This window comes from Eptatretus burgeri, chromosome 11 (genome assembly GCF_056783735.1).
Source record: "Eptatretus burgeri isolate ZD-2024b chromosome 11, Ebu_testis_v1, whole genome shotgun sequence".
Lineage (NCBI taxonomy): Eukaryota > Metazoa > Chordata > Myxini > Myxiniformes > Myxinidae > Eptatretus > Eptatretus burgeri.
The window spans coordinates 56,909,268-56,929,913 of NC_140971.1; the positions used below are offsets into that span (position 1 = coordinate 56,909,268).

Consider the following 20,646-nt stretch of genomic DNA (forward strand, 5'->3'; position numbering starts at 1 on the left):
GCGGAGGCCGGCCAACTTCATCGGCAGCTGTTGTTTTGCTGCAAGGCCTGTGCCATCGGCTGGCCGTGTTTGCTTCAAGGCCTGTGCCGGCCAGTTCATCTGCCCGCTATGTTTGCCTGCAGCGGCCTTCTTCTGCGGGCTGTGTTTGCCTGCTCACCTTTGCCATGCCATGCCCACTGCCCACGTTCACCAGCCCCGTTCAATTTTTGCTTTGCCCCCCCTGTTCGTTTCCATGTGCGCCAGGATCAGAAAGCAACAGTTTGCAAGCTGCAAGAACTGCCCTGTTGGCAGCTACAACACGGGCCTGCAGTGGCAGCCCGTGCACCGTGTTTTGCGTCCATCCATTCATCCATTCATTCGTTGTGCTCATTGCGTGTGCCACTTGAGCTGGCACGGAGACTGCGTTGTGCAGCCCATGCACCGTTGTGGTTCACTGCATTCAGTTCAAACCGTTCATGCATCCATTCGTTGTGTTCATTGCGTGTGCCACTTGAGCTGGCACGGAGACTGCGTTGTGCAGCCCAAGCACCGTTGTGGTTCACTGAGTTCAGTTCAAAAGGGAAGGCCTTGGACTGCGTGTGAGCAGCCAGCCACGTTCCCTGTCACCTGCATTGTTTTGAGCCAGAGACTGCATGCGGGCAGCCTGGCTCCCTGCTAACTGCTTTCTTTTTGCAGAGTTCAATGATCCTGGGCCATGGTTTAGTGTAAGATTTGTAAGTTAAGGTAAGATGTACTGTACATATGAATGCGCCCCCGGCATGTTTGTCTTAGCGCCGGCAATTTTATTTAAGTCGTCCGTGTGAGTGAGTTTGTTTAGATAGTTACGCAGCCCTTAGGTTATTTATTTTGGGGACACGAATACCATGAATGTCGCACTCAGGGATCCGTAGGTAAAATGTACTAGGGGAAGACTACACATGATGGCACACGAAAATTTGACGACTCGGGACGAGTCTGTAAAAAGGGAAGGGGGTAGTGTTGTGGTTACCAGATTCGCAAACCACCATTCAGGTCCCTTAGGTGAGGTATCTCGGTAAGTACATGTGTAGTTAGGCCCAAACCCGTTGTCTAGTGGGAATACATGTCATTTATACGTGCTGCGACTCTTCAGGATAGCCGTTTTTCTTTCACTATCTTTATTTTGGACCAACCGCCATGATCACAACCACAACATCAACCACCAACCACAACCACCGCTTCACCACAACCGCCACGACCTTCCCGTCACACCTCGCCACCGTAGCATCGCCACCGTTCTTGCCCCGCTGTGGGTACCGGTGTTGGACTCATGCAGAACGCGCGTCGAACAGCGTGTACAAAATCACGGATTTTCTGCTTCAAAAACGGATCAAAAACGACACACGCCCACTTTTTGCCGTCCAATCGGTGAGCGAGGGGCGATTTGGCCCCGCCTCCAGAACGATCGATATATGCAAATTTGTGGGTCAAAAGCCTTCACGCCCACTTTTTCTCGGGCCAATGGGGAGCGAGGTGAAAGGTCAAAGGGAGGGGGTAAAAGGCGAAGTTACGGGGGGATAAAAGGTCGGTGTTCGTGAGTCAGAGGAGAGTCGCAAACAAGAACGGGTCGGAGAGTCAAGAAAAGGGGTCGGAGAGTCAAGAAGAGGAGAGTCGGAAGCAGAGGGTCAAGACTTCGCGGGCGGTGGAGCTGCTCGTCGTGTGCGTTGGAGTCGGAACGGAGGGGACGGAGCTGTGGAAAGGCGGCGACACCAGACGAGGGGGTGCTCGCGTCGTGCAGGAAGCTGCACCCGAGGGAGGCCGACAGCGCGACCTGGCCGAGGTGGAGACGCTCGTCGCATATAATAAAGATCCTCTATACCCCGAGCATCAGCAACCCCCTCCTGTTTCCCCCCGCGCTGAGATAGTGCGACCAAGGGGGCCCCGTTCCCACCCCCTGCCAGGCACTGTCCACGAGGCCCGCGGGTTGCGGGGCCATCGCCGCTCCGCGTCTCATCACCAGACGGGTAGGCCCGACCCGGTCTCGGCCTCAGGCCTGCCCCATCCTTGGGGGTATTTCTTTTCCTTGGTTTTGGGTATGTGTTGTCGGCGCCGTCTGTGAAGTAGAATTGTATAAGTGTTGCCGTGTGCTCGGTAGTCGGTATTAGCTCTGCACTGTGTTTTCACTTTTATGTTTGCTTTTTGTGTAAATGGAAGTGTGTTTTCTTTTTTTTGTGTGCATTTGGTGGAATTGTATTTGTGTGCTTCCCGTGTGCCGCGAATAAATGTGCTTTATTGTTGAACTGTTCTCCCGCTTCGCTTCGTCTTTTCCTCCATTGAATCCCCATCTTGCTTCACGTAAAGGGTTGGTAGTGGGCTGAATACGCCCGATAATTAATCGAACCGTCGAGGTCGACGATAACACCGCTCGGTTATTCTGATAGTACGGAACGGGTCGCTAAGTGGCCCGTGTCCGAAGTCGACCTGCGGCGAGGTGCGATCGCCCGGTCTTACCCTCCGCGTGGGTACTTAGGTAGTTCGAATTTGGCGAGCAACCCTATCCCACGCGGGGCTGATTGGCTCGATCGCGGTGAGACCGGAAGGTCCACCCGTGACTGGTTCCCGGCGTTAGTCCGAGAGGGTCACGACTGGATTGTCCGTCCGGTGGGCGACGTGCCGCGATTCGAGTGTTGTGGCCGTCGCACGCCGGCGGGCGCGAAAACCGCAACAATATATATGTATATATATATATATATATATATATATATATATATATATATATATATATATATATATATATATATATATATATATATATATATATATATATATATATTGATAGATGTCGATATATTTGGCTTTTAAACCCAATGCTTCCCCAACATTATACCATAAACGATTTGCAGACAATGAATGACCAGCTGACACTGACGACACATTGCTTTTATCTTCAAGAAAAGAGACAGAAGCTGAAGAAACAGCTGGAGAAACAAGAAAGTAAGAGAAAAAAAACCACAGCATCCATTCGCAATGACCCAATATACATTTCTATTTTTTTGTAAACATTATCGAGGCTCGTATGAGAGGTAACGCACATCGCACAGCAAGGGGGGCATGAGACAAGAGGGGCGGGAGAGGGAAGGACAAAACGGTGGGGAACAGAGACATCAGGAGATCTGTGGAAGGGAGAGGAATGGGGTGGGGTACACGGGGAAAACAAGATGGACATTACAGGGACTTTCAGGAAGGAAAGCAGGGAATTTGAAGGAGGTGGATTTGGGGTGGATTAACAGGGATATAAAAGATGGAGGTTTTGGATGGGGAAAGATAAGAGGTGGTGGTGAACAGCTGTTTTGAAGGCCTGGAGGGAAGAATGGGATTGAAGAGAGTGTGGAAGTTTATTCCAAAGGCAGAGAAAAAGAGGAATGAAAGAGTGAAGGTGAGCAGTGATTCATGATTTAGGTTGTTTTCCCAGAAGGGGGTTGTTGGCAGACTTTGGGGGCCCTGCGGAAATATTGTGGGGATATATCGCAGACAGAGCAGTAGGAGGTGAGACCAGAGAGGAGACTGAAGAAGACAGAAAGACCACTGAACTGCCTGCGTTGAGAGAGTGAGAGGCCCAAAGACTCAGCCTCATCGCGGAAGATGCCTTTGATCCTCAATGCCGTGGTTTCCACAGCATGAAGCCGAGAAAGGTGAGAGGCAGGAGCACCAGCCCAGAGGGGAGAGCAGTACTCCATCAGACTGCGGACGAATGCTTTGTCTGTGGCCAGGAGCTCCGGTAGGACTTTGCACGACGGAAGATTCCCAGTTGGTGATGTGGATTTTTTAAACCCACCTTGTTGTGATCATTGTCCTCCTGAAGGATTCTAGCTGGCCGATTGTGGAATCCTATTTGACTTCAGACAGAGTTTAACGTTTGTCTGATTTGATTATAAAATCCTACAAAAACCCTATCGACACTGATAAAGCTGATGTCCACACAAGTCCTTCCTTGTGAAACAATTTATTTCCTCATAATACACCATACACTTCTCACCCTTGTACAATGAACTTAAAAATCCCCATTGATTGCAATATTATTTGGTTCTATTTTATTTATTCTTACTTTAGTTAACAGTTAGACCAACCCGATTCAATTCACTTCTGCATTACATCAGAGAGTTTTATTCTAACTTGGTACTTGGTCAGTTCCAAGGAGTACAAGCCACTGGGAAACTATACTTCCTCACGTGCTTGCACTGAGAACAATGTGCCTTTCAAAGCATTTTATACTTCCATGAGAGAGAGGTTGGGGGATATTCACCCAGACTGTAGACGTGTCCTTTAGACAAAAAGCCACTTCGTACATTTTCAAAGCAAAGGTTCATTTATCAGCTCGGTCACTTTGCTCCAGAACAACACATTTCTTATCATTTAGGGCAAAAGTCTTTTGGCCAGAAATGACAGCCAATTCAATTTGCAGCATAAAAGTTACATTTCTGAAACTCCATTTGTTACAATTTAAAATACATGAATATAAATTTTTCCCCCACACTTGCAACTGGTTTTGGTGGCCAGATTGGAAAGGTGGCTTTCCCAGGAGAGACTGGCTGATTGGTCTGTAGTTGCAGGGATGTGTTTTTGCACCTTTTTATGCAGGGCAGTAATGTTTGCTGATTTCCAAGCAGATTGCAGATGACTTTGAGAAAATGAAAGGGTGAATCGAACAGAGAGAGGGTGAGCAAGAGCAGAGGAGGAGGTTTTTAGGACACGTGGGCTGATGCCGTCTGGACCAGTTGCAGAATCTGAGTTGAGGTTTGGCAGCAAACTCTCCACTTTGTCAGAAGAAAAGGACACAGAGTCCAAGGACAGTTGGATGCGATTGGGTTTGGTGTGCACAGAAACCGATGGGTTTCGGACACAATATTTAGATGCAAACACCGACTTTCGGCATTCAGCCTTATCACGTGCGGTGTCAGCAGTGCGGCTGTTTGATTTAAGTGAGGGGATGGAGGGGGAACATACACCAGAAGCAGAATTTGATTTGACGCCACCAGGATTTGGAGGAGTGAGAGGTTTGAGAGTTCAGACAGACTTGAGATTCGAAATATGTTGTTTTCTGGCTCTCCTGAAGGTGGACATACACTTGTTCCGAGCTTTATGAAAGGAACTCCAATTACCCTCAGTTGGGTTTGCTTTCCATAAGACAAAGGCAAGTTGTTTCAGGACAACTGCCTCACCACAAGCTTCAGTGAACCATGGGTGTGAGGAAGGGAAGGATAACTGCAGCCGAGAGGGGATAACTCTGTGTCGGCAAAAGAGTAAATTTCTTTGAAATAATTCCCAGGATGAGTTGATGTCGGAGAAAGTCGAAATGGGAGACCAGTCTCGAAGTTTGATGGCTGCTTGGGGACCCTGCCGGTCAGCCTGAGTGAAATACCAGACTCGATGGTGCTGACGTGGTTCTCTAATAACCACCAGAGAGATGTTTTCTTTGACAAGCATGTGGTCAGAAGAACCGCTTAGAGCGGAGAAAGAACAGCAGATATTTTCAGGCGAATTTGTCAAAATCAGATCCAGAAGAGTTGGAGTACCGTTGGTTGAAATTCGGGTCAGGAAGTTGGATGATATTTGAATTTATATGCAAGGTAAACACTAAATATAACCTCGACCAACAACCACAATCTTAAAATTACATGACATTGGATCAAAGCCTATTAATATGAAAAATATGGTGATCTTTGAAAATCAAGAGAAAATTATTGATTGTAAAAGTGTGAGGTGATAAGAGTATGGAGAAGGAAACAACAGTGAAGAATTTTCTTAGTGTTGCATTGATAGAGCAAAGCAATGGGCTGACAGGATGGCCATGAAACACGTACACTTGCATGTAAGCTGTAAAGCCTGGGTTTGAATCTCGACCCAGCCATTAACTGTCAATACAGAGAAACCATCCCAAATAAAGGGAGAGGTGCTTTGTGCCTCTCTCGATCTCGGTGTTTGACAGGCAGGGTGATTCATCGATCTGTGTGCCCTTCCTTCAAATGGATGTTAAAGTGAGCGTCCCCTCTGCCGGCAGTAGTTGGTGGATGTTAAAGATCTCACAATGTCCTTTGTGAAGAGTAGCCGAGCCATCACAGACTCCATGAAAATTTTCCAAATTCCTACTCTGAATGCAACTTTGAGAGGGAAGGCAAACCACCAAGTATGATCCCAGGCGAAGAAGTGTCGAACCAATGGTCTGTAATACAGAGTATGGCACATCCCATCGGATTGCAAAGCCTTTGATTTTGTTTTTTTTTCTAGTCTGTGTTCAATTTCCCACCCGACCATAAACTTCCATCCTGGTGTGCCCTTTGAAGGCAGATCTTAAATCAATCCTTACGTCAATCAGAGAGGGGTGGTGGGGGGGGGGGTGGGCGAGGTGAAGATGTTGAAGGCGAGGTGAAGTCAGCTATCGCATGTGTTTGTGTTTGCTTGCTGGTGGAGTTTGAATAACTTTCTATTTTACAAAGAGTATGCCATTGTGTTCCCTTCCCTGATAAAATCGTTGTCCTGACGCACAAGTGCACGACATAACATGCCCCACCATACATTCATAAAGATGCAATAAGCAGACCGAGTTAAACATTCAATCCTAAACGAATATGCAATCATTAAATGATGATGTTACTCTTTCAACTGGTGAATTCATAGAACATGATACCCCCATGCAGTATTCAAGTCCCATATCTACTTCAATATGAATAAAATAAAGATTTCGAAGATCATTGAAAAATTCCGGAAGTGTCGTGCTGTTTTTGTAAATTTCGAAGCAGTCTTGTACACCACCATGTTGAACATGTCCAAGTGCTACCAAATGGGAGGGTTTCGAAAGTGACAAGATGGTGATTTGGGTTCTGCGGTGTTGAAGTATACAATTCACACACACACACACACACACACACACACACACACACACACACACACACACACACACACACACACACACACACACACACACACACACACACACACACACACACACACACACACACACAAGCATTTGAAAGCCATTTTCCCCGCTAAAGCAGGGGTTAGCCTTGTGGGCCCCATGACAATCTTCTCCACTTTACACTGTTTTCTGTATCTCCCCTTCTTAATCCCCTTGCCCACATTTCCTCTTCCACCACATTTAGCCAAGTTTTTCTCGGTCTTCCCCGTCCTCTACTTCCGACTACACTCATTTCCAACACTCCTCTCACCCAGTCACTTTCATCCTTTCTCAACACATGACCCAACCATCTCAACCTGTTTCTCTTCACAACATCCATCACAGACTCTATTCCCATCATCTTCCGCAGGTCATCATTTGTCTTCCTCTCTCTCAACGATACTCCACACATCCACCGAACCATTCGCATTTCCACCCTTTCCATCCTTTGTTGCTGCTCCATGTTCAGTACCCATGTCTCACTCCCATAAATCATCGTACTCCTCATACATGTAGCATACACCTTTCCCTTCAGCTTCAATGACACTCCCCTCTTCGTCAGCACGCCACTCAGTTCTCGAAACTTCTTCCATGCACATCTCACTCGAGCAACCATCGAAGAGTCTGATCCACCTTCTCCATTCAGCATGTCTCCGAGATAGCAAAATGTTTTCACCCCTTCCAACTTCACACCATCTCCAAGATCCAACTCAACAATTCCTTCATCTGCTGCTCCCTCGATGCACACCTTACACTTGAACGTAGCTGCCACACTGGTTAATGACCCTCTCACCCCACTACATTTTCGATGAACCCATTCAGCATACATTGTACACTGAATGGAGTTCACTCCGACACCCTTCCTGCACACAGCACACGGCCACTTCCCAGTCCTTTCCACCTCACCACATGCTTTACCACTTGCCATCACCTTCGTCTTTCCGATATTCACCTTCAAACCTTTTGCCTTTCAATTTATATAGTATACAATTCAATTTAAATAAAATAAAGATTGTAAAAGTCATATAAATTAATTCTTTCTGGAATTTACTGCCGTTGGCACTGTGTCTAACTTGCAGGGGGCAATGTCGATGCACCATATCTAACACGTTACATTAGTTATTCATACCTGTTGTATTTGCGCTTTGTGATGTCCAAAAAAACTACTTGTTTTGTTTGTCGTGATTTTCAATTTTGTTTGACTGCCAGACAGGCAGACAGAGTGAAAATATTATCTCACTCCTCTTTGTGCGATCAGAAAAAATTCAGAGACGAAGTCCATTTCAACAGCAGGTTTGTTTTCCGATCTGTGTTCCAATTTGGATTCAAATATAAAATTCAATTTCAATTAGTTGTTCCTCAATCATAAGTTGACGGTGGTGACAGATGGAAGGACAGACAGAAATGAACCATTTGCTTAACCCTTCATTTGTCTTTGAGTGCATAGGGTTATGAACCATACAGTGATAAAGTTTTTATGGCCAGATACTATGAACATTTATATTATCTTTGCCCTTTCACCATTCTCTCTCATGTATTCCTGCAGGAATTTCAACAGATTGAAGATGCCAGCAATAAATTCATCCAGGATCAGCGCATGCGGGAAAACGCCATTGAGCAATTCTCATCTTTAAAAGCAATGAACTGCAACATGAACATGGAGAAAGTTTAAATTTTATAAGAACACAAAGGCACGACTCGACATTTCACAGTAAGTTTCTGTATTACACTGGAATATTTCCAACTGCACATGGTACAGTATATATGTGCTGTGTGCTACAAGAATATCTTGGAGGAATGCACACACCATATATATATATATATATATATATATATATATATATATATATATATATATATATATATATATATATATATATGTATATTTCTGGCTGCCCAATCACGTGACCGATGATGTCATGAATTTTATTTCTGTGGATCGTTTTACGTGCACATGACCTCAAAAAATTCAAACTGATCGGATGTGGCATTATACATATGAAATTATGACGTCATTTTTTATGACCCGGTTAACGTCATTTTTTATGACGTCATTCACCATGAGGAATACTTGCTGAGTGCCAAGTTTCAATTTTTTCCTTGGTACGGTTTCAGAGAATGACAGGTCCAAAGTTTATCCGTTTTTCCAATATGACTGCCATGCAATGTGATCTATGATGTCATAATTATCATTAAAATATTCGACATGACTGACATCGACTTTGCAATCCACGTTCCATCCACCTTTACATCAAGTTTGGTATTTTCAGCATTGGAAGTTGAGAAAGGAGTTCTCTGATATATTATAGCCTGAAGTGGCTTACACCTTGCACAGGTGAAGTGAAGAGTTGATACTCATTGGAACTTTTGACATTGTCTTGGGTAAAAATTTGGCCTTAGTGTTCTGGTGAGGGTTTTGTTGGTGAATACCTTGTTTACAACACAGACATCAATCATGAACCTTCAATCTCCTGTGATAACATGTCGCTCTCCATTGTTGCCGATGTCTCCACAAGAAACTGCGATTCACGTAGTCTCAATCTGAAGAAGTGTTACTGAATGTAACAAAGAAGTGACAATTGCTGAAGATTTGCGGTCAGAAAATAAATTTGGAAAGGTTTGTGAAGCTCCATAGGATAATGGCTTGAGTCATGAACATCTTACAAGGGAGGTCATTGGCACAGCATTTGTTCAGGGGTCGCCTGATGACTGTGGAACCGTGATCTGCTCTGAACACCATTTTGCACAGGATGATGGAGGTGTGCAATGTGTGAAATGACTCGTAAACAGAAAGTATTGGAGCTGCTTTGTGCATTGTAATCCATTGCAAGTCCTCCTTTGTCCTGCGAGAATCAAAGGATGGAGTCGAAAGAGATGGTAATTGTACGGAGAATGTGTCGAGGCTCCAATGAATCCGTTGGTAAACAGCAGATGGGCTGGACTGCTCAACGTACCTCTCATTACTTTGTTTCCTTAGGTTTGGAATAGACACCTTATCATATCAAGAAAAATCCTCAAATATCATCGAGGTTCTGCTCCTGGAAATATGCCGCGATAATGGAAACCAAGATCCAATGGAAAAAGAGGGTGATTGGTTCCTGGGCTTCGAAAAAAAAAAACTCAGAGGAAGATCAGCGTCAGCCAGAAATAAACACATCACAATTGAAATAAACATGTAAAATATATATATAAAGCATGTGAACATTGAAATAAACATGGAAATAAAATAACCAAAAACAAGACCTTTATCTTGTAATTTTTTTTACAAATCATCAAGGGAGTTGGGTGAGGGTAAACATATTGTTACGGCTGTGGAAATTCACAGGACACCATTGAGGTCCGTAGTTCAGTTCGATCGATAAGTCCGTGTACAGTTAGATTTCCCCAACGTTGTTTAATGGGTTTTTTCGTGTTACATGGCTGTCTGTGATCCTTTGAGATAGTGTTTTTCTTTTCCTATTGTTATTTTGAACCACAACAACCACGATCGCCTCAAACCACAACAACCACGATCGCCTCAAACCACAACAACCACGATCGCCTCAAACCACAACAACCACAATCGCCTCAAACCACAACAACCATGATCGCTTCAAAACCACAACAACCACGAACGCCTCAAATCTCAACAACCACGATCACCGAACCACCTTCCCCGCTACGCCAACTGTCGATTCCCTTCTCCACACGCCAAACCACGGCCCTCTCCGCTCATGTAAAACGTCTCTACGAAGTGAAGGAAACCAGAGGAGTTCCGTTGGTGCGCGGATTTTCCCGCCTGCTTTTCCCGTGCTTTGGTTTGGGGGAAGTGCGATTCCAGCCAGAGGTCAAAAGTGAAAAAAGGTGGGGGCCTGATTTTGGGGGAATGAATCTCCCTGGACCCTGTGCCAAGAAAGATTCTCTCGGCCCCTGCGAGGCGCGGGGGGGGGGGGAGACGAGAGGGCACGCCCCTTTCTGGGGTATTTTTCTGGATATTTGAAACTTAGTTCAGTCTTTTATTGATATTTCTACAAATATACTTCATTTGTAGACTGAATCATAATTCCAGTATTGGAATAATACTTGTGGAACATATGGAAACCACTGAAGTTTGATCGTGTTATTTTGTGGTTATAGTTGAATTCTATTTATGACTGTTGTAGTTAAAAAATACTCTCCTAAGATCCTTGGGGTATTATAAGAAATATCCATTCAGATGCTCCAAAAATTTGGATTTAATTACTGTAATTAACAATGTTGGATTTGGAGAAATAAAAATATAAAAATATTGAGTTTGAATTTTTAGTGGTTGTGAGACAAACTTGGTACCCTCATTGTTAAATTGTGAAACATCGAAGAAGGGCAAGACGATCCTTCACCACCTTGATCCAAAGCAGATCTTTCCTGCTTGGACAGGAAGGTACGAGATGGCATCCTCTTTCAAAATAATCTTGTCTTTCTGGTGTTAAAAACCTGCTCCGGCATAAATCCCTGTCTCAATTTGTTCCATGACCTGCAGTGGGTAGTTTTTAGCAGCATCATGTTCTGCCATGGTTGAACTGCAGCCTTCAGTCCCAGGTGCCTCATGGAAACGTTGGTAATTCTGCAATGATTCCCCCCCCCCCATCACCGGTCCATTCAAAGGGGTAAATCCAGAATGGTTTCTCCTGTACACAGGTCCACTCAAAGGGGTAAATACAGAATGGTTTCTCCCGTACACCGGTCCATGTTTTTTTGTTTTGTTTTGTTCCTCAATCCAAACATTAAGCGCTTTTTACATCCTTTCAATAAAAGCTTCTCGGGAATGGAACGAGTCATTTGAGCTTTGCGGAGTGGGAACACATGCACGGATATTTGCCTCACTTCCAATGCACAATCGATTCATTGATCCTGTTATGACAGCCCACAGATGACATACTTTCACCTCTAACCAACCTATCTCACATCTCTAGATTTTTTGTGCAATGTCATAACCTTTCTCTGCCTTTTGATACAACTAATTTTGTCCATTGTTTTACGTTTGGGTACAATTATTATGTAATGTGTGTCTCTGAGATCGAGTAGATCTCGCATTGCAAGATCTCCAAATGTCATTTTCTGTTCGATGATGATTCTTTATTGAACAGAGCTTCATTCCCGTATGCTGTTCTGATGAGGACAATTAACGGTGCGTGAGAAACAGCAAAAGGTTCGTAACTGGAGGTAATCTTACACACTCGTGCAGACAATGACTCGCCTCAGCTCAAAAAACGTGATTTACCGAAATGAAATACAGTACTGCAACAACACAATGGGTTTCCCATGATTGGTCAAAACCCGCGATATTTGAGGGTTTCCTGTGAATAAAGCAGATAATTTTAATATGATGCATGATACGCATTTTTGTTTTTTTTTTGCTGTGCCTTTGGCGAAGTGATCCAGTTTCACATGCTTGTACTCAATGTGGACAACACCAACAATAACCTCACGTACTCAAGCATCAAAAGCTCTCCAGAGCTCCATTCTATTCATGCTTTCCACAGTATGTCAGATGACTTTATGAACAATAGACATCTAGCTTTGTCGCCTCTGAGAAGGAATTCAATTTTCGCAAAATTATGAATGAACAAGGAAAGGTACCCCGCTTTGGTGGACAATGCCAGGTCTCCGCTCCCACCCCTCTCCCTATCTCATCCCACCTCTTCACCTGCCTCGCCCCACTTCTTCACCTGCCTCGCCCCACTTCTTCACCTGCCTCGTCCCACCTCTTCACCTGCCTCGTCCCACCTCTTCACCCGCCTCGTCCCACCTCTTCACCCGCCTCGTCCCACTTCTTCACCTCGTCGTCCCACTTCTTCACCGTCCTTGTCCCACTTCTTCACCTGCTTCCTCTCGCCCCACCCCTTCCCTCCTTCTCAACCCCCCCCTGGAAAGATAATCATTGATTTTCTTGAAATAGATGCAAACCTGATAATCGATTTATTTGGGAAAACAATTCCTTTGGTTCCATTTGTTTCGTTCACCACTTGCCGAAGAAGAAGAACAACAATTCTGAAGAAAAAAGCAGACATATAGTTCCATACCATGCTGTTAAAACTATGTTCGCAACGAGACTCTTCCCCTCGACTATCCCAATGGGGTGGGTCTTCACCCCTTTTCCTCGGTGGTCTTCCTGGGCAGTGGATGTCGCCAACAAAACGCAGTGAGTAATAAAATGATCGTTTATTCCCGTCACCAGAAGAGAGGGTATTGCATTTCGGTCCGATTGTTTGTCTGTCTCTCTGTCTGTCTGTCTGTCTGTTTGTTTGTTTGTCCACACAGAACTTTCGTGTTTTTCTCTGCAACTGCTCGTCGGATTGAGACAAAAATTTTCAACTTTGGCACGACAACTCATGTAGCATATCTTAATGATAATTATGACATCACAAGTCACGTGGTGTGGCAGCCATATTGCATTTACCCTGAAACCTATAAAAAATACACCACTCAAAAGAAGTCCTGGCGAGGGTCTGCAATCTATCATTGCTCTTTTTCTTGTGACCCTCACGGAAGGAGAGGGTCTTGCATTTGGGTCTGTTTGTTTGATTGCACAGAACGTTTGTGTTTTTTTCTCCACAACCACTTGTCGGATTGAAACGAAATTTTCACGATTGGTGCGACGACTCACATGGAATGTTTTAGTGATAATTATGACGTCATAGGTCATGAAGTGTGGCAGCCACATTGGAAAACCGGAATAACTTTGGACCTCTATCTGAAACCGCACCAATAAACAAATTGAAACTTGGCACGTAGCAAGTACTCCTCATGGGGAATGAGTGTGATTTTTTTCTGACATCATAGGTGCCTTCGTTATGACGTCATATTTGCACATGCAAAACGCCACATCCGATCAGTAGGAAAAATTTTGATGGTCATCTTGGTATAAAATGCTCTCTCTCGTCTCTCTCTCCCTCCCTTCTCTCTCTCCCCTCCGTCCCTTCTCTCTCTCCCCTCCCTCCTTGTTCTTTGTTCTTTCGGACCTGTTCTTCTTCAGCTTCTGCATTTCTTCTGCTCTCACGAACGTTCTTCTCTTTTTCTCCCTGTTGGCAGCTTTGTTGTGCGCCTCGGCATATTTTACTGATAACCAAATAAATACTCTTTATCTTACTTGCAATGAAATAAACTGTACAATTGCTGATCCTCGTGTCATCATGAGCAGAGTGGTCATGTGAACAAACGAGTCAATTGTTCATTGCGTACAAGGCCTTGTGTTTGAAAATCTTCAAAATAGAGATAATATTGTTTTATAATTGATTTTTGAAAACATCAGAAGAAACAGTCATGTGTTTGCTTCGATTTTGTGGAGAAATACATGGCCCAGCTCTGCGAGTTACTGAAATATTCGATGGAATAAGTAATAACAGCAAACAAACAAGGTTTAGTTCTCATTAATGTGGTGATGTCCAATGTCACGACTCATATATTGTTGCGGTTCTGCAAAACCACATGCCTCAAAGGCAATGGCACCCAACATGCAGTGATCCCCAGGCAGTTATTTCGTTCGTCTTCGTGCACTTAAACCTGCCCTCATGTCTCGTGGATTAACGGGAGGAAGTGCATTGTGTGGGTTTTATGGTTAGGTCTATGAGCTCGTAACTATCTCCTATTCTGATTTCTACTCCAACCCTTTCCTTTTGGCCATGGTACAAAACAAGCAAGCAAGAACACACGCCATTCAAAATGCGATTGAATAAGCACACCACGATGCCTCCCGTGGCTTGGAACCACCACACTCCCTCCATGAAACACCACACACCACACCACACCACATCGTGCACCATTATTTCATCCAAATCTGCGTGCCAATTTTCAACCGGCATCTCACCTTGCTTCGCACATCGATCACCAAATCTCACCACTTCAACTACAAAGGCCTCCCGCACATGAGAAAAATATTCCCGTACCCCCTCGTACCACTGCATCGCCACAATTCGCCACTATACAGAGGAGTACCGCATGGTTCGGACTGTCCTCGGGACCGGGCGATGTGGGGCCGAGCAACAGACGTGAGTTGCTCGACCGCATCTTGCAGGGGATGTCCCGGGTCGGCACACGGAATTGATATGACCCTCGTCCAGTCGTCAGACCATGGCAAGTTGGGCGCTGAGGAGGTGTGGCGGGAAGGGTGATCCAGGAGTTTAGTACGGGGCCCGGGTGTGCATTTTGGCAAATGAGGGGGGTCCGGGTGTGCATTTTGGCTTTTGAGGGGGGCTCGTGAGTGGCAGGGAAACTCTGTTGCGATTCAGCATTGGACTGCACTCGGAGCACGTTCAGGGCCAGGGTGCTGGCTCGAGGAGTATTCCCTATGTTGATTCATGAGCTCCGAACCGTATCAAACCGGATGGGCTACTGAGACAGGTTCTGGGGCCAGAAACTGTCAGGGCATGGTTCGGGCTGCTTCTACCCAATAGAGGAGCGGGATTCGGGTCATAGCACGTCGCTTTCGGGTCATGACCCCACCCTTCGTCCTGGGATAAGAAAAGGGAGAGCGCAGAGCCGTTCACCCTCTTCTCTGCTCTTCGTTGGCTTCACTTCATTGCCTCTTCTTCACTCGCTGTTGGATGAGTCTCTCTCTCTCTATCAAGTGCAGCCTGTGTCTGCTGGTTGCATCATTGGTTGGGACGCAGCTATGCCACTGATGCAGTCTCCCCCTTACCAGTACACTGGTACTCATTTTGTCGACCTCAGACGGATGACAGGCTGAGTCAACCCCCTGGTGTATTAATTCAGTGGCCAACAGGGCTTGAACTGAGGAGTCGAGGATCCCAAGCCGCCACCCGAGCCACTGAGCCAACACCAGGCGAACATAAATGAGTGAGGTGCCACTTAAATCCACCACCATGGTGTGCTCACTGCCACGCCTATATCAACAACACAAATGGCAGACATTTTTCCCACTGCAAAAGGCCCGCCAGACGCTCCAGAAAGGGCCTAAAAAATTGGGCTGGCATAGACGAGCGAGGTACCACTCAAACACTGCGTCGGATGACATTGCCATGACTTTTTTGTCCACATTATCCTTGTTCGCATCACCAGTAGATTTACGAAGCCCACAGAGTAGGGTCCTGAAAAACAACAGCAGTTCCTCAGTGAGATCTGTTGAGCAGGTCTTCAGGGACTCAACAGATGTAGGAGTTGGTGATCTCCATTGAGGCATCCCCAGAATTTCATCCTTTTCATCCCCAGCATCCCCAGAATCCCCAGATCTCCATTGAGGCATCCCCATCCCCAGAGGCATTTCTTCGGTGAAGAGCTGCCTTCCTCATAGTGGTTTGGTGCTTCTCTTTCTCATTCTTCAGGTTTGCTTTTCCGTCATCCTCCGATAAAGCCGAACTTTACAGGAAATTCCCTCTACAGTAGTTGAACAGTGTGACGGATATTTTATCACCAAATTTCTCCTGTATTTTTCTTGTCAAAGCCTGTGTTTTATAGCTATCAATGTTTTTTTTTTGTTTTGTTTTTTGTATACCTTGGTCGAGGCTCGTATGAGAGCTAACACACAACTCACAGCAAGGAGGCATGAGACAAGAGGGGCGGGAGTGGAAGGGACAAAACATTGGGGAACAGACACATTAGGTGAACTGTGGAAGGGAGAGGGATGGGGATGGGACGGGGAACATGGCGAAGAGAAGATGGACATTTCGGGGACTTTCAGGAAGGAAAGCAGGGGAATTGAAGGAAGTGGGCTTGGGTGGATTATCGGGGGTAGAAAAGATCGAGGATTTGGATGGGGGAAGATAAGAGGTGGTGGTGAACAGCTGTTTTGAAAGCCTGGAGGGAAGAATGGGAAAGAATAGAGTGAGGAAGTTTATTCCAAAGGCGGGAAAAAAGAGGAATGAAAGAGTGAAGATGAGCAGTGATTCGTGATTTTGGTAGTTTTACCAGAAGGGGGTTGCTGGCGGACCTTGAGCGCCCTGTGGAAATGTGGTGGGGACAAATCGCAGAGAGAGCAGGGGGCAAGGCTGGAGAGGAGTCGGTAGAAGACAGAAAGACCACCGACCAACCTGCGGTGATTGAGTGAGAGGCCCAAAGACTCAGCTTCATTGCGGGAGATGCCGATGATCTTAAATGCCCTGGTTTCGACAGCGTGAAGCCGAGAAAGGTGGGAGGCAGGAGCACCAGCCCAGAGGGGAGAGCAGTACTCCATCAGGCTACGGACAAAAGCTTTGTAAGTGGTCAGGAGCTCAAGAGGGCCGAGGAAGGACTTAGCACGACGGAGGATTCCCAGTCGGCGACTGGCTTTTGAGGCGAGGTTGGAAATGTGACTTTCCCAGGAAAGGTCATGGCAGATAGTGAGACCCTGAAGCTTGAAAGAAAAGACTTCTTCCAGAGGATTGTTGAGAAAGTGGATGGGGGGGTTTTGTAAACGGTCCTTTCGAAGAGACATAGCGAGAGTGTGAGATTTGTCTGGATTGAAAGACATGTTCCACGTGTTGGACCAGTTTGTGATTTTATCCAGATCTGCAGTGAGTGAAGAAGCTGCTGCTTGCCGGTCTGAGGGATGACAGATGGTACGGCAGAGGGTGGAGTCGTCGGCAAAGAGAAATAGAGGATTTTCCAGAGAGTCCGAGAGATCATTGATGAAAACCAGAAAAAGAACAGGGCCCAGAACGCTACCTTGAGGAACTCCAGCCTGCACAGGAAGAGGGGATGAAAGAACTCCATTTAGGGCCACACGTTGACTGCGACAGGAGAGGAAGTCTGCGAGCCATGAGTGGAGATGGCCTTGAATACCATGGGAAGAGAGTTTGGTGAGTAGGGCAGGGTGCCAGACTGTGTCAAAAGCACGTGATATGTCCAGGGATACGGCTCGGATTTCCTGTCTGGCATTGAGGACCTCCATCCATTGATGGGAGAGCAGAAGCAGCATATCCAGGGTAGAGTGACCTGGTCTGAAACCAAATTGATGATTGGAAATCAAGCCATTGGAGAAGAGGAAGGATTTCATATCTGAGGCGATGATGGATTCCATCACCTTGCTGATGATTGGGAGAAGGCTGATTGGTCTGTAGTTATAGGGATCTGTTTTTGCACCTTTTTTATGCAGGGCAGTGATGTTAGCAGATTTCCAAGCAGATGGCAGATGACCTTGGGCAAATGAGAGGGTGAATAGAACAGAGAGAGGGTGAGCAAGAGCAGAAGAGCAGGCTTTGAGGACACGTGGGCTGATGCCGTCTGGACCGGTTGCAGAATCTGACTCGAGGTTTGAAAGCAAGCTCTACACCTTGTCAGGAGAAAAGGATACAGAGTCCAGGGACAGTTGGGTGCGACTGGGTAAAGTGGGTAGAGATAGTGATGGGTTTAGGACACAAGATTTAGCTGCAAACACCGAGTTTAGACATTCAGCTTTATCACGTGTGGAATCAGCAGTGCGGCCATTTGAGGTAAGGGAGGGGATGGAGGGGGAACATACACCAGAAACAGATTTGATTAAACGCCACCAGGATTTTGAGGAGGGAGAGAGGTTTGAGAGTTCAGACTTGAGATGAGAAAGATGTTGTTTTCTGGCTCTCCTGAGGGTAGATACACACTTGTTCCGAGCTTTGTGGAAAGAACTGAGATTGCCCTCAGTTGGGTTTGCTTTCCATGAGGCAAAGGCAAGTTGTTTCAGGACAACTGCCTCGCCACAAGCTTCAGTAAACCAAGGGCGGGAGGAAGGGTAAGACAACTGAACACGAGAGGGGATAAATCTGTGCATGAGGGAGAGCAAGTTTCTTTGAAAGAATTGCCAGGATGAGTTGATGTTTGACAAAGTAGTGATAGGAGACCAATCTGTAAGTTTGATGGCTGCTCGGAGACCCTGCCAGTCGGCTTGAGTGAAATGCCAGACTCGACGGCGGTGAGGTGGTTCTCTGATAACAGCCAGAGAGATGTCCACTTTAACAAGGACGTGGTCAGAAGAACCAATTGGAGCGAAGGAAGAGCAGCAGATATTGTCAGGGAAATTTGTCAAAATCAGATCCAGAAGAGATGGAGTACCATTGGTTGAGATCCGGGTCAGGAAGTTGACCGATTGAGTCAGTCCCAATGAGTCGCAGAAAGCTTTTGCTGAGGTGCCATGGCAGGTGAGAGAGGTACCCACACCTAGCCAACTGGCATGATGACAATTGAAGTCACCACATAAGAGGAAGAGAGAGTTTGGATGAGAAGATAGAAGATGGTCCATGTTTTCGGATAGTGAGATGTAGATGGAGTCATCACTGTTCGGTGGACGGTACAGTACACATATAAACATGAGGTGGGAGTGGAGGGGAAGCCGAAGCCAGAGGTATTCCTGGGGTGTGGGGGAGTGAGAGCAGTGCATGGAGAGTGAGGAATAGAGTCTTTGATGAAGAGAGCAACTCCTCCACCAGGACGAGGCTCAGGTCTGTCATACCGTAAGAGGGAGTAGCCAGGGAGAGATACTTGGGAGTCAGACACGTCTTGGGAGAGGAAAGTTTCTGTTAGGCAGATAATGTCTGGTTTGTCAGTGGCAACCTGTATGGAAAGATCTGAAAGGTTTGAGCGAAGGCCCCGGATATTTGAGGTCCACACTTTTAATGAAGAGGAAGGGGAGGAGGCTTTGGGTGCAGGAGTTGGAGGGGGAGGGGGAGGGTAGGACAAGGGACGAGGGGGCAGGTAAGGAGGGTTGCTGAAGGAGTGTGGGGTATTGCAGAACAGCGAGGGGAGGGGGCCGAATGAGGAGGAGAAAAGGCTCTGTGGTGCTGGGGGAGAGGGGGACAAGAGACAAGGAAGATGTCAGTTGAGGATTTTAGGAGGTGGAGTGAAGAGATGGAGGTGAGAGGGCAGTGGAGGGAGGCAGGTTGGTGGATGAGAGGGGGGCAACTTTGAGAAGGAAGAGTGAGGGGGATGAAAGGTGGGAGAAAGGTGAGGGTGGGGATTTTTGTGAGAGGTGAGAGGGAGGCTTGGAGGGAGAAGAGTGGGATGGTTGCTTTGAGAGTGAGAGTGAGGGGTGAGGGGGGTGAGTTGGCACTGAATTTGGAAAAAAAGAATGGTTGATGGAAAGCGAGCATCCATGGCAAACTGTGGTTTTTAAAAGTTTTAGGTCAGAGATGCGATTTAACACAATTCTTGATGGATGCAATGAAGGCGAATTCAGAGCATCGAGAGAAGAAGCGCTGTAATAGTTGGATGTTCTCTTCTGTTTCTCCATTGGCAAGATATTCCACCTTGTACAAGTCAAATAACCATGAAACAAACATTGCCTGCCGATTTACTATCACCCTGTTTCAATAAATGCGGCAATGGTGCTGAAGGTGTTTGCGTGTAGCTGTCTGTTCGTCGCCTGTGCTGCCTGCAGAGGAGGTCCCTCGACCTTGAAGAATTCACGATGACAGGATTTGTGATACCGAGCCTCCTTTGCTATGAGATCAATACAACCACTGACTAATGATTTGATGTGCTCATTGGTACTGTAAGGGGCTGCTGCAACTATTTTTTCACACCCATCTTTTGTCTGACAATCTGATAGTGGCTCGACTTTCTTTACTGTCTTCCTCCATTTTGGACAGAAGACGCATGATCCTTTTAGCAAACCTTTTGAATCACTTGGTGGAAGAGAGCTTCATTCTCTTGTCACTGGCTTTTTAGCAGGAAGTTAATCTGTGCTCTGACCAGCTGATCTTTTTTTAACGGCAGTGAATTTTTGTGGCATGGTTTTGTATGATAACATGCACTACCTCGGTCCGGTTGCAAATTGACTTCTGTTGCCACATCTCTGTATCTGTCTGTCTTTA

General features: G+C 46.1%; 2 protein-coding genes and 1 pseudogene across 2 annotated transcripts in view; 2 read left to right on the forward strand and 1 right to left on the reverse strand.

Moving 5' to 3' along the window:
• Positions 1-10,062, forward strand: part of LOC147017139 (uncharacterized) — a 33,711-nt gene extending 23,649 nt beyond the window's left edge. Inside the window, exons 7-8 of the mRNA XM_085847709.1 lie at positions 8,457-8,621; positions 9,888-10,062. The gene's annotated coding sequence lies outside the window, so the exon portion shown is untranslated. The remainder of the gene's footprint in view (positions 1-8,456; positions 8,622-9,887) is intronic.
• Positions 1-20,646, forward strand: part of LOC147017130 (unconventional myosin-If-like) — a 335,840-nt gene that overhangs the window by 298,808 nt on the left and 16,386 nt on the right. The gene's annotated exons all lie outside the window — the stretch shown is intronic.
• Positions 15,069-20,641, reverse strand: LOC147017140 (uncharacterized; annotated as a pseudogene).